General features: G+C 47.2%; 1 long non-coding RNA gene across 1 annotated transcript in view; it reads left to right on the top strand.

The window, feature by feature from the left end:
- Positions 1-14198, top strand: part of LOC133244102 (uncharacterized) — a 78362-nt gene extending 64164 nt beyond the window's left edge. The window contains exons 3-4 of the long non-coding RNA XR_009735307.1: positions 2763-2870; positions 9394-14198. This is a non-coding gene — a long non-coding RNA (uncharacterized LOC133244102). The remainder of the gene's footprint in view (positions 1-2762; positions 2871-9393) is intronic.
- The last annotated feature ends 754 nt before the right edge of the window (positions 14199-14952 follow it).

The following is a 14952-nucleotide window of genomic DNA, read 5'->3' as shown; positions in this document are numbered from 1 at the left end:
AGTGCTCTGTTCATCATGATGGAGATCAGAATTGTGATTTGTTAGCAAGTTTTTCATTTTCTTTCACTTTCTTGAGAAGTGGCTTCAGTGCAGGAGAGGAACAAGAAAAAAAGGGAACTAATACTTAGTGAGCATTTGTTAAATGCAGCAGGATTCTTAAGGGCTCTCATGAAATTGCTACCAGTTGCACAGTTCCTGTTCCCCCTTCTTAACATATCAGGAGGAAATACGTGATTTTCCTTTGGTCAACACAAGACCTGGGTGCAAAGGTAGATATCTCCATTCAGAGCACCAGTGAGCTTTCCTCAGGTGGGGCTAGTCTCTTGCTTCCCCAGGGACACAAAAATTCATCTGTTGGCTGGGATCCATGAAAGCCTCTCTCGCCTTCCAGGCTTCTGGGCCCCTCCACACACATACAGAGGCATATGTGGAATTTGAATATGTGAATAAGCAGGATATTATTGTATACAATGCAGTGTAAACTGGAAACAGATTGACAGTTGCCTGTTAAATGGGACATTTGTATACCCTAATACCCAGCATCTTATTGCTTATATATACATAGGGAAATGTTAGGACTGTATACCGGAACACATGTACAAAATGTCTTGGTATCATTGTTCAAAGTGAAATAGAAGTAGAAAATAGAAACAGTCCCAGCATCTATCGAAAGGTGAATGGGTGAATAAATAATGGCATATTCACTGTATGAGCTGGGATCCAGTCTGGAAAGCAGAAGTTACACTTTCAATCAGAGAAGTTAATACAGTGTGTTGTTAGCAGATGCCCCTGAGGGCTGAAAGAAGACAGAGGGAGTGCTGAGCTCGACCCTTAATAAAAGTCAGAAAGCAACTCCCCGCTCCGGGGTGGAGAAACAAAGGCTCAGGAGAGGGTTTTATAGACTTCGCAGGAGCTTGGAGGAAGAGCTCTAAGGAAGTGGAACTCTGACCTCCGAGGACAGGGCACCACCCACTGCTGCCTCTGAGAGGAAGTGAGAGGTTTGAGGGGAGTGAAGAAAGGACTGGAGGCTGGGGTTAAGTGCCACCACTGGAGAGTCACTGGAAGGAACCAGGGATGGAGATAAACAGTAGTCTTTTCTTCACTCCTCCACCCTTTAATTTTTCTTCAGTGTTGTTAGCAGAATCTAACAGGATGCCAACTGAAAATGAGTCAAGAACCTAAATGCAAGAACTTAAAAAAAAACCAAACATTTATTTTTTATTTCTTTTTGGCTGTGCTGGATCGTTGCTCCACCAGTTTTCTCCAGTTTCTCTTCATTACAGCACACAGGCTTCCGGTTGTGGTGCCTTCTCTTGCTTCGGAGCGCAGGCTCTAGGACTTGCAGGCTCTGGAGTTCCGCCTTGCCGGCTCTAGTGCATAGGCTCAGGCTCAGTGTTTGTGGAGCATGGGCTTAGTTGCTCCTAGGCCTGTGGAATCTTCCTGGACCAGGAATCGAACTGGTGTCCCTTGCATTGCAAGGTGGATTCTTAGCCACTGGACCACCAGGGAAGCCCCAAACTACACACTTTAAAATGGCTAATTTTAAAAGGAAAATTGGGGTAAAAAAAGGCAAGAGAAAATATGAAATTTAGGACAGTGGTTACTTCTCGTTTGGGGAGAAAGAAGGGAATGGGGATGAAGAGCAACACAAAGGAAGATGCAAGTTGTTGACATTTCAGCTCTCTTGTTGGGTTGCAGCCTCATGGGTGTTAACCATATTATGTTTTATAGATAATATTTTCTTACGTTTGTGTTTTAAAATGCATTGTTGTTCAATCAGTCATGTCCAACTCTTTGCAAGCCCACGGACTGCAGCATGCCAGGTTTCCCTGTCCTTCACTATCTCCCAGAGTTTGCTCAAACTTATGTCTATTAAGTCGATGATGCCATTCAACCATCTCATCCTCTGTCATGCCCTTCTCCTGCCCTCAGTCTTTCTCAGCATCAGGGTCTTTTCCATTGAGTCAGCTGTTCGTATCAGGTGGCCAAAGTATTGGAGCTTCAGCTTCAGCATCAACCCTTCCAATGAATATTCAGGGTTGATTTCCTTTTGGATTGACTGGTTTGATTTCCTTGCTGTCCAAGAGTCTTCTCCAGCACCACAGTTTGAAGGCATCAATTCTTCAGCAGTCTGCCTTCTTTATGGTCCAGCTCTCACACCCATACATGACTACTAGAGAAACCATAGCTTTGACTATATAGACCTGTCGACTAAAAAAAGATGTACAACTTGGGAGTTGTGAGTTAAGTTTTATTGGGGGCAAAATGAGGACTGCAGCCCGGGAGGCATCCCCTCGGATAGCTCTGAGAGACTGCTCCAAAGCAGCAGTGGGGGAAAGTCAATATATAAGGTTTTGGTGAAGGGGGAGTTCCATACCATGAAGATTTATTTTATAAAAAGTTTGTTGCTAGTCAGGAGGACCTGATGTCACCATGAAGGGATTTAGTGCTTTTCTAGATATGAGGAGATGCAAAGATTGGATCATAAAATTTGTTCCTAAAACATCTGTCTAAAGATCTGTCCCACCAGATTCCCTTGAGCACAGAGTGCCTCACTCCACCCTGAACTCCCTCAGTGAGTGTTGAAGGTCAACAATTTTGACACTGCAGGGTTTGATCTCCGCAGAGGCAGATGGCGAATGCCCTTGTTGTTCATTCATCGGCAGCCATCTTGGCAAGTGCCAATCTGTAGTCGACAGACCTTTGTCAGCAAAGTGACGTCTCTGCTTTTTAACCTGTCTGTGCTTTTTTAACCTGTCTAGGTTTTAACAGCTGTCTTGGAGACCCCGGTTTGATTTCCTGGGTCAGGAAGATCCACAGGAGGAGGGATAGACTACCCACTCCAGGATTCTTGGGCTTCCGCCTGCAAGGTGAGAGACCTGAGTTTGATCCCTGGGTTGGGAAGATCCCCTGGAGAAGGGAAAGGCTACCTACTCTTGTGTTCTGGCCTGGAGAATTCCATGGACTGTGTAGTCCATGGGGTCACAAAGAGTCCGACACGAGTGAGCGACTTTCACTTCACTTCTAGGTTTTAAAATGCGTAGAATTTTGAATTTTAAAATATAAGTGAGAAAACCTTTTACTCAGAGATAAAAGGAGGGAATGTAGCTTGGAGGCAGGCCAGTTGGAATAGTGGACATGGGCGGTGCAGAGCCCTGACATCTGTGGGACAGCCGGGGAGGGGCTACAGGAGGAGGGCAGGGGGTGTGCAGGAAGAGGGCAGCCCGGGATCCTGGCGGTGGGGCTGCAGGGCCGCCCTTGCCCACACGAGGGCGCCCCACACTACTGCATCTAAGCGGCGGTGGCGGCCGGGCGTGCCAGGATGGGCTGGGGACAGGAAAGGAAAGCAGCCCGGGAGAGGCCTTCTGGGGAAAGTAGGGTGGAGGAGAGCATCCTGTCCACCTACAGACTGGCCCCTCAGCTTTCTTGTGTGGTCAAACCTTGAAGAGAGTCAGTGTGAGATTCGAATGGAAACAGAGCCGGCTTTCAGGCTGGGAGGAATTCATGGGAGTCTCCATCAAGCCTGCCTGTGGGGGGCGGGGTGGGTGTTTGCTATTTATTGAGGGGTGTGTGGTATGCCTGTGCTGTGTTGGGAGTGACTATTTAGGTTAGAGGGTGTGGGTGTGTGTTTTCCCCAGGAATATAGTGGAGAGTGGGAGCAGGGCGTGGAGAGGGGCTGTTCCTGCTTCCCTAGGGTCTGATGTACAAACAGGAAGGGGAACCTGCAGCAAGATCCAGCTGGTGAGGACTCAGAACTTTTCCCCCTCAGAGGAGCCCTGGGTGTGAAAGAGAAGGGAGGAGCCTGGCTGCTGGCCTGTGGAGGACACCTCCCTCAGTCTGGCCCAGCAGGATTGTGTATCAGTGCCTTCCTCGTGGGTCTGCAGGCAACCCCCTACCCCACCAAGCCTTCTAGTGATGGCTCAGCACCCAAGGCTAGCATGCCACAGGGCTGCCAGACCCTGGATCCTGCCTCTTCCTGCTGCTCCGGGACTTGGTGTTACAACTTGTGCCCCAGGGCATAGCCCAGCAGAGGTCTGTGACCTGAGAAACCCTGCTGACCTCACTTTAGACCAGAACATTTTTTTTCTCCTAAAACCAGTGGCAGGGAGCCCAGGTTGAGGAGGGTATGAAGAGTGGGAGAATACGCCATCTCAAATACGCCTCCAGGGCAGAAGGATTATTTTGAGCTGATTATTTTCAGAAACTACAGACAAAGGAAGCTTCTGAAAAACAGTAGAAATGACTCTTTTGAGAGAGATGTGCATTTATAAAAGAAATCTCCATTTGCGAGGGTGTCTCCCTCAGTGGGTGGGGAAGTTGACTATAAATCACAGAATTATAAAAATCTGTGGAAAGGGCGTTTACTTAAATCTACATAACAAACCTTCCCCTTGTTTACTCTGCTTTTCCGGGTAATCTCCCAGAACTGGCTTGCTCCCTGACCTGCCCTCACCTTTGCTTCCTGTTTTTGGCGGAAGGTAGTGTTTAAACTGCTAGCTTAGACCCCTTGGGAGAGTTAAGTTTTTGTCCCTGGGTATCTCCCTGGTGTACAAGTATATGTGGATAAACTTTGGTTTCTTTCTTATCTTTTTGTTTACAGAGGTCTCAGTTGAGAGCTCAGAAGAGTTGAGGAAAGTTACTTTTCCTCCCCTATGGGGGATGGGGGTGAACGGGGTTGAGGGGACAGCTAGGGGGACCTGGAGGCTCCTCCCCATCCCACCAGTCACAGCTACTGCGTGTAAAAGTGCTCTGCGGGCTGTATCCTGGAGTCTCAGCCCAGATTTGAGAGCATTATAGTGGAAATTAAGCCCAGGGTGGGAGCCTCTGGCCAGTAGGCTGAGGCCCCGGGGCAGTGTCCCAGAGCAGAGAAGAGAAAGTCCTGCAACTCCTCAGTCAAAGGAAGAGGAGGGATAGGAAGTCACAGGTGTCCTCTGGATGAGCAGGACTTTGCGGTGCCAGGAGACACCCTGTGGGGGAAGGAGAACAAGAGCGAGGCTCCAGACATCTCCCCAGTGGCCTGGCCCTGGCTCTGTACACCTCATCTTTCTAGGCGCCTCATTTCTAGGTCCAGCCAAACAACCATGAGGAAGCTGTGAGAGAACAACATTCTTCTGGGATGGGACCACCCTGGGGAGTAGCGGAAACCTGGCTGGTTCAGGGAGCAAGGCTTAATGACCATGTAGTCATTAAGAAGGCATTAGTGGGCTTCCTTGGTGGCTCAGTGGTAAAGAATCTGCCTGCTAATGTAGGGGACATGGATCTGATCCCTGGTCTGGGAAGATACCACATGCCACAGGACAAGTGAGCCCATGCACCACAATGACTAAGCCCTCACTCTAGAGCCCATGAGAACAAAAAGAGAAGCCACTGCAATAAAAAGCCTGCAAATTGCAAGTAGAGAGTAGCACCTACTTGCTGAAACTGGAGAAGTGCCATGCACAGCATTCAAGACCCAGCACAGCCATAAATAAATAAATCTTTTTTAAAAAAAGGCATTAGCATCAGTCCTGGGTTGGCTGAAATTCCACTCAGCCACCTACTAGCCATGGGAACTTAAATGAGCAGATTACTTAATTTCAGTTTCATCATCTGCAAAATGGGGACAATAATTACATTGCAGAATTATGAAGATATAGAAATTAGGAATGTGGAATGCTGAATCAATAGTAAATGCTGTTACTATTGAAACTGACACCCCCCCCCCAAAAAAAAACAACAACTGAGTTCCTCTGCTGAGTTTATGCTTAATCTGTCTATGCAAAACTTTATTCCCTTTCTTGTCCCACATGTGTTCCCTTCAGGATTGAGGATTATCAAAGATAAAAGTGAACTGAAACCTAGCAGAGGTCTCCCAACTACAAAAAACCTTTCCATTTGTAGGAAAAGGCCTTAGTCTTCTAGGCCTGAGTAGATTCAAGCAGTTACTGACTAGGGAAGTGAGGGAATGCTGAAATAAAGGACAAGCAGCCAAGAGACAATAGTTGGGTGATAAATCAGAGTCCTGATATATAGCAATCCGACATATATCTTTGAGTTGTTCTGCAGGAACTGAGACCCCTACTCAGGTGGAGGTCAAGCCAAGCACAAGCACACAGATCCAGACTGGTAGGAGCCAGAAGGCTGGTGATTAAGATTCCTGAATTATCACCCTGTTACCTCATCACCAGCCAGTCAGAAGAAAGTCATGCACCCTGCAGCCCTTCACCCCAAATGTTGCCTGTAAAAACACTTCCATGAAAACCATCTGGGAGTTTGGATCTTTTGAGTGTTCAAGCCGCCTCTCCACCTTGCTGGGCCCTGCTGTGCCTGCCTTCATCACAACTTGGAGTTAGTAAGTTGGCTTTGCTATGCCATGAGCAAGCAGACCCAAGTTCAGTTCGGTAATAGTCATTATTTTCCAATACCCAGACCCATGTAGGATGGATGGCTCCAGGCCTCTCTTCCAGGCTCTGACCAAAGCCAGCCTGTAATTTGCCTGTACTACGGTACTGTGATAGTGAATCACTAAGAAGATTCTGTTATAACAGGAGTGGATTCATGTCTCTCTGTTGAAAAGAGCCTCTGGGGAGATGCCTTGATTCCAAAGGCTGAGTCTGTTGGGTGGTGGGCCTGTCCTTTCATCAAGAATCTCACAGCAGAAGGAACATAGAACTTTCAGAGAAGGAGACCGGGGGTGGCGTCTGTCTCCACTGCCTGCCTCAATAGAAGCTGGGGGCCCAGGAGCTCTGTGTAAGGCTGTGCTGATGTCCCTTGTACCTTTCCTATCTTGAGGGTCAGAGGTCAGGGGTCAAGTCCCTTTGGTGGTAGGATGAAGAGAAAATGGCCTGAACTTAGGCTTTCCTAAATTGTAACTTGTATGTACAGCTTTCTCCTTCTCTCTGCTCTGGAGTCTCTCAGACATCCGGTTAAAACTCCCTTAGGTGAGGTAGGGAGATGCCTCCCTGGTTCATAGCACATAATAGCTGGTTAATAAATGTTGCTGGAACTGAATTGCATACAGCCACTAAGGTCGATGGGAGGGAAGGGGCTTTATGTGAGTTCAGTCTACAGGCAGGAGCCTGTAGGTGGGCACCACCCAGGATCAGGTGCCAGGAGTTGATGGGGGCCCCGCCCTTCCAGGTGTGCCTGCTGCTGAGACCTGGCAGCCACCCTGAGTTTCGCCCTGTTCCCACTCCCACCTTACTCTGTCCACTCTGCCTTGTAAACTCGATTGAATCTGCTCAGCCTTTTCTGTTGTCCTCTTCTTGGCAACCCTGTTTCCAGCCCAGACTACTGTAACATCATACCTGAAACCCTCGCTTCCAACTGATTGCACAAAATGCATCGAAGTGATATCACTGAAACCAGAATGGAAGAGTCTTCTCCCTGCTTAAACTCCACTGTGTGTACCCACTGTGCTTCCCTGGTGGCTTGGCTGCCAATGCAGGAGATGTGGGTTTGATCCCCAGGTCAGGAAGATCCCCTGGAGAAGGAAATGACCACCCAGTCCAGAATTCTGGCCTGGGAAATGCCACGGACAGAGGATCCTGGTGGGCTACAGTCTATGGGTCATGAAAGAGCTGGACACAGCAACTAGACGACAACAGCGGGCATCCCCATTGCCCACAAGATAAAGCTCAAATTCTTCCAAAAATGACATGTAAAGCTGCATGCTCCTGCTTTCTTCTCCTTTCTTATACACGCCCCACCCCACCCTCACTCTGGGCACTGGTGAGACTTAACTGTCCACTAGTGGGGAATGCCAAGCACTCTTTTTTATCTTGCAGGGTTTTGTGTATGTATATGCTTCCTCAAGGTGGAAATTAGCATACACACACACACACACACACACACACACACACACACACACCCTATTTCCTCCTGCTTAGTCTGGTTAATTTCTAGCTCTCCTTCAAGCCTCTAACTCCGCTGCTGCTGGGAACTGGCACTTGCCTCTCTCCCCTCCCCGCCCCACCAGTGCTGGCCTGGGTGCCCCCTCTCTGTGCTCTCAGGCCTTTACAGAACACTTTCGCATCAACTCCTTGCCTTCGTGATCCCAGTGTTTGCTCCCCTGGACTCTTCTCACTACTTCAGGATCTGGCCCTGCCTTGTTCACTGCTGTATCTCCAGGCCCTGGCCCAGCGCTCGCACGTGGCAGGCATGTAGCCATAACCACTGTAACATTTGCCAGAGCCCAGGACCTGGGAGGGTGCCTCCTGACATAAATGCGGTTAATCCTCACATGGTTAAATAGCACCCAGAATCCATTCCCACCTGTTTCTTGTCCTATAGAAGCGGAAAGCTAAAGCCTTACCTCCCAGACTCACTTCTTTGGGAGTGGTGGGTGCACACTGAGACCCTCACATGGGATTTGGAGGGTGGAAGGGAACCAGAGACCGCCTTCCTGCTGCTTTGGCTGCTCCCTTCTGGCAAGCAGGGTCACACAGATGGGCATCATTTCTGGCAGCGTGTCCAGTGTGCAGTCCCCACCCCTAGCAGCAGCAGTGGAGCCCCTGCCTGCTCCCAGGATCACAGCCAAGTCAGTGTATCCTGAACTGAGAACTCGGGATGCCAGTGGCAACCTCCATTTGCCCACCTTCCTCTCCTGCCCAGGACTAGGGAGCAGATCTCCAGAGACTCAACCTTACCTCCTCTCCTCCTCCATCCAACCATCCCATAAGCATCTAGCCCTGTCTCAAGTCACTTTGCTCAAAACACCTCGAGTGGTTCCTATTTCCTGCACTGAACTCCGGCTGATACGACCGTTGTCATCCATATTTTACAGATGGGGAAACCGAGGCACAGGGAAGCAAAGTGGTCTTCCCAGAGCTACACAGCTGGTGAGTGGTAGGGCCAGGCTCGAAACCCAGGTATTCCTGAGCTCTGAACTGTTAGCCCACCAGGCTCTTCTGCCAATGGTATTCTCCAGGCAAGAATACTGGAGTAGGTTGTCATTTCCTTCTCCACGGGAACTTCTTGACCCAGATGGAACCTGCATCTCCTGCTTTGGCAGGTGGATTCTTTACCACTGAGCCATCAGGAAAGCCCTCCTGCCAGCATACCGTCTCCTGTTAGGCAGCTAAGAGTATAGAGGAAGCCAAAGGATTGTCCCGTGAGGAGAAAAGTAAATCAAAGCAGTTGGTTGACACTTAAATACTAATTCCTTTAGTATTTAAAGGACACCAGTTTTGCTGATGACATGTGTGGGCAGCCACTGGGCTAGCCCGTCTCCCTGGACAGATCCTCCTCTGGAGTCTTCACTCACTTATTCATTCTTTTATAGATTCAACAAATATGTGCTGTCACATAACAAGCATAATCAGATCTTCCATGCCTCACAGAGATGTTCCAGGGGAAACAAGTCTGCATTTCGTTGTTGACTAGTCCCTCTTTCAACATCCCCTCTTTCCACAGGTGGACACCAATTAGCAATGACTCCAAGCGTGCCAGTTGCCTGTGAGACATGGGGAGTGGTGCTGGATGCCTATGCCTGTAATGAGGATTTACATTCCTAGAGATCTGAGATAACTCGGATGTTAATTCTCCACAGCCACAGGTCTGCCAGCAGAAGTTCAGCCAAAAGGTAGGAAGGGAGGGGAGGGAGCCTAACAATGGGTATAGAACACAGATGCTTTTTTACTCATTTCTCTGAGGCTGTGCATAGGCTTCACAGGAATCTCCTGTGTTTGTCCCTTTATCAGACCTGGGCTTGGAAACTTGCTGGTAATTCACTCGAGCTCCTGCAGGTCACCTTCTGGATTTTTAGGGTCCTCATCACACTGCACCGTAAGCATCGATTTTCTGTTGTTGCCCTCATCAGACAGACGGGCCCTCCTCCGTTATCCTGCGTTCCTAGTCTAACGCAGGGCCTTGGGCACGGTCTGCGTCTCACACTTGCTTGCCAGTCGTTTCTACCTTGGTGCCACCACAGGTCTCTCTGGATGCTTTTCTCCAGGAGAAATGTCGCTTTCTCTTTCTCTACCCGGCTCAAATCAAAAGGGCTCAACAACTGTGCATGAACTGTCTCAAGGAACTCAGAGTCTGGTACTGGTTTAGAAAAGCAAACTGATGTGTGTGCCATGCACTGCAGTGCTAGGAAAAACTGTAACAGACTTTGAAATGGGCAAAGGCTCATTGAATGTTCTTTCAGTGGAATGCTCTGAGTTGTCTAGGATTCCGGGCTGTCTGATCCTCTAGGGAACTAACTGCGCATTTGATTGTCTTTTGCTGGGCCATTTTATAACTCTGCAGTGATGGAAATTAACTTGTAGAGGGCTGATGATGGTGCACATGCTTCCTGTCTGATGTGCGACATAGACTGTTTCTGTTCAAGGCAATGCAAATGAGTTTTGTCCAGTAGAGAGTCTGTTGTTGTTGTTCAATCACTGAGTCATGTCTGTATCTTTGCGACCCCATGGACTGCAGCACGCCACTTCCCTCCACTGTCTCCAAGAGTTTGCTCAAATTCATGTCCATTGAGTCGGTGATGCCAACCACCTCATCCTCAGTTGCTCATTCCCTCCTTTTGCCTTCAGTCTTTCCTAGCATCAGGGAATTGGCTCTTTGCATCAGGTGGCCAAAGTATTGGAGTTTCAGCATCAGACCTTGTAGTGAATATTCAGGGTTGATCTCCTTGCAGTCCAAGGGACTCTCAGGAGAGATAAGTCTCTATAAGTCCAATTCTCATTTAAAAGTTGTAAGATCTTACTGATTCTTTCCTTAATTAATGAGTTATATAAACATGTTAATTTTACTATTTCTCTATGGGAGGCTTGATTTTGCCACTTTCACTGTTTGTGACAGAGGCAGTGAAAATAGGTATTGAGTGTTTATTCTGTGTCAGGAAGTATGCTAAGGGTTTTATAGTTGTTGTATTTAATTCTCATAGCAGCCCCATAAGGTAAGTTATATTTATTAGCCCCATTTTATAGATATAGGAACTGAAGCCTAGAGGTTAAGTAACTTGCTTAAGGACCGAGAGATAATCAGTGGTCTGTCTGCACTTTGAACCCAGAGACCTGGGATTTGACACTAAGATTCATGCTCTAACTACATTGTAGACAGAAAAAGACACTCAAAAACAAACTGGGGCAGCCACTGTGCAAAGCAGTGTGGAGGTTTCTCAGAAAAACAAAAATACAACTACCATATGACCCAGCAATTCCACTCCTGGCTATATGTCTGGGAAAAGATACATGCATCCCAGTGTATATAATAAAAGCATTATTTGCAACTGTCAAGATATGGTGACTTCCCAGGTAGTCTAGTGACTGAGACTTTGAGTTTCCACTGCAGGGGGTGAGATTTCGATCCCTGATCAGGGAACTAAGATCCTACATGCCATATGGAGTGGCCAAAAAACTGAAAAAAAAAAAAAAAAAAAGGATACGGAAGCAACCTAAGTGTCTATCAACAGATGAAAGGATAAAGAAGTGGGTATATACACATACACACACACACACACACAATGGAATACTCATGGGAGGTCCTGCTGTCAGTCACTAAGTCCTGTCTGGCTCTTTGCAACCCCACAGTCTATAAGCTGACAGGCTCCTCTGTCCATGGGATTATCCCATTAACCCACTGGAGTAGGTTGCCTTTTCTTTCTCCAGGGGATCTTCCGGACCCAGGGATTGAACCTGCATGTCTGGCATTGGCAGGCGGATTCTACACCACTGAGCCACCTGGGAAGGCCACAGTGAAATACTATTCAGTCATAAAAAAGCATGAAAATTTCCCATCTGCAGCAACATGGATGGACTCGGAGGGTGTTACACTGAGTGAAATAAGTCAGACATACTATATGTTATCATTTGTATGTAGACTCTTAAAATTACAATAAACCTGTGAATAAAACAAAAAAGCAGCCTCACAGACATACAGAACAACCTAGTCCCGCTACCAGTGGGGAGAGAGGGGCAATACAGGGGTAGGAGGAAAAAATGTGTTATTAAGAAGGGATTATATGAAATCATATGTGTGAAACTTCTGAAGATTGTAATGCATTCATCTCCTCCTGAGAGAGCACCAAAATCACAACTGGCTGTTGAAGAACCATCAAAAGGAGGATGCTGGAACCCACTTACAAAGACAAAGAAGAAGAGACAGTAGGAGGGGTGCAGAAATGATAAAATCCAATCCTAGACCTGTCAGATGGGCAACCCACAAACTGGAGAACAGGAATACCGAAGAAAGTCTCCCACTGTTGTGACAGTTCTGAGCCTCATATCAGGCTTCCCAGCTTGGGGATCCAGCAAAGGGATGGGGAATCCCCTGGGAATCTGACTTTGAAGGCCAGTAAGATATGATTACAGAACTTCCACAGGACTGGGGAAAGAGACTCTTGGAGGACACAAACACAACCTTGTGGAAACTGGGACCCAGGGGAAAGGAGCAGTGACCCCACAGTAGACTAAGCCAGACCTGCCTGTGAATGTCTGAGGGTCTTCTGCAGAGGTGTGGGTCAAGAGTGGCCTGCTGCAGGGACAGGGGTCCCAGTAGCATCTGTCCTGGGAGGTACCTGTTGGTATAAGTCCCCTTGCTAAGTCACTTCAGTCGTGTCAGACTCTGTGCGACCCCATAGACGGCAGCCCACCAGGTTCCCCCGTCCCTGAGATTCTCCAGGCAAGAACACTGGAGTGGGTTGCCATTTCCTTCTCCAATGCATGAAAGTGAAAAGTAAAGTGAAGTCGCTCAGTCATGTCCGATTCTTAGCGACCCCATGGACTGCAGCCCACCAGGCTCCTCCATCTATGGGATTTTTCAGGCAAGAGTACTGGAGTACTGGAGTGGGGTGCCATTGCTTTCTTCAAGTCCCCTTGGAGGTTGCCAATAGCCCTACCACATAGCCTGTAGACTCCAGGACTGGGTTGCCTCAGGACAAGCAACAGGGAGAGAGCTCAGCCCCACCCTTCAGCAGACAATTGGATTAAAGATTTACTGAGCAGGGCTCTGCCAACCCAGATTTCCCCATAGCAAGTCCCTCCCATCAGACACCTTGCACAAGCCTCTTATCCTCATCCATCAGAGGGCAGACAGAAGAAGCAAGAACTACAGTCCTCCAGAAGGAAAACCACAATCACACAAGGCTAACCAAAATGATCACATGGATGACTTGTCGTGGCAAAGGGGCCTATGTAACTCAATGAAGCTATGACAAAATGTGGCCCACTGGAAAAGGGAATGACAAATCACTCCAGTATTCTTGCGTCAAGAATCCCATGAACAGTATGAAAAAGCAAAAAGACATGACACTGGAAGTTGAGCCCCTCGCCCCCAGGTCAGTAGGCATCCAGTATGCTACTGGGCAAGAGCAGAGAAATAGCTCCAGAAAGAGAACTGTGCCAAAGTAGAGACAAGGCTCAGTTGTGATGTGTCTGGCAGTAAAGTCAAGTCTGATCTTATAAAGAACAATATTGCATAGAAACCTGAAATGTTAGATCCATGAGTCAAGATAAATTGGAGGTGGTCAAGCAGAACATGGCAAGAGTGAACATCAACATTTTAGGAATCAGTGAACTAACATGGATGGGAATGGGCAAATTTAATTCAGATGAGCATTACATCTACTACTGTGGGCAAGGATCCCTTAGAACAAATGGAGTAACCCTCATAGTCAACAAAATGCAGTACTTGGGTGCAACCACAAAAACAACAGAATGATCTGTTCATTTCCAAAGCAAACCATTCAAAATCACACTAATCCAAGTCTGTGCCCCAGCCACTAATGCCAAAGAGTATGAAGACAAACTTCTAGACATCTAGAACTAACACTCAAAAGAGATGTCCTTTTTAAAATAGGGAATTGGAATGCAAAAGTAGAAACCCAAGAGATACCTGGAGTAACAGGCAAGTTTTGCCTTGGAGTACAAAATGAAGCAGGGCAAAGGCTAACAGAGCTTTGTCAAGAGAACATGCTGGTCATAGCAAACATCCTTTTCCAATAACACAAGAGACAACTCTACACATGGACATCACCAGATGGTCAATAATGAAATCAGATTGTGTAGAGCTTCTCCATCTTTTATATTCTTTGCAGCCAAAGATGGAGCTCTATATAGTCAGGAAAAATAAGACCTGGTGCTGACTGTGGGTCAGTCTGTGAGCTTCCTTTGCAAAATTCAGGCTTAAATTGAAGAAAGGAGGGAAAACCACTAGGCCATTCAGGTTTGGCCTAAATCAAATCCCTTATGATTATACACTGGAGGTGATGAATAAATTCAAGGGGCTAGATCTGGTAGACAGAGTGCCTGAAGAACTATGGATGAAGGTTCATAGCATTGTATAGGAGGCAGTGACCAAAACTCTCCCAAAGAAAAAGAAATGCAAGACGGCAAAGTGGTTGTCTGAGGAGGCCTTAAGGATAGTTAAGACACATGAAAGGCAAAGGAGAAAGGGGAAAATATACCCAAATGAATGCAGAGTTCCAGAGAATAGCAATGAGAGATAAGAAAGCATTCTTGTGTGAACAATGCAAAGAAATAGAGGAAAACAATTGAATGGGAAAGACTAGAGATCTCTTCAAGAAAACTGGGGACATCAAGGGAATATTTCATACAAGGATGGGCACAATAAAGGAGAGAAACAGCAAGGGCCTAACAGAAGTAGAAGAGATTAAGAAAAGGTGGCAAGAATACACAGAACTATACATAAAAGGTCGTAATGACTTGGATAACCATGATGGTGTGGTCACACACCTAGAGCCAGACATCCTGGAGTGTGAAGTCAAGTGGGCCTTAGGAAGCATTACTACAAACAAAGCTAGTGGAGGAGATGGAATTCCAGCTCAGGTATTTCAAAATCTAAAAGATGATGCTATTAAAATGCTGCACTCAATACTTCAGCAAATTTGGAAACTCAGCAGTGGCCACAGGACTGGAAAAGGTCAGTTTTCATTCCAGTTCCAAAGAGGGGCAATGCCGAACAATGTTCCAACTACTGTAAATTGTGCTCATTTCACATGCTCGCAAGGTA

Source organism: Bos javanicus, chromosome 3 (genome assembly GCF_032452875.1).
Source record: "Bos javanicus breed banteng chromosome 3, ARS-OSU_banteng_1.0, whole genome shotgun sequence".
NCBI lineage: Eukaryota > Metazoa > Chordata > Mammalia > Artiodactyla > Bovidae > Bos > Bos javanicus.
The sequence above is the reverse complement of the archived record's forward strand: the minus strand, read 5'-3'. Positions and strand labels throughout refer to the sequence as shown.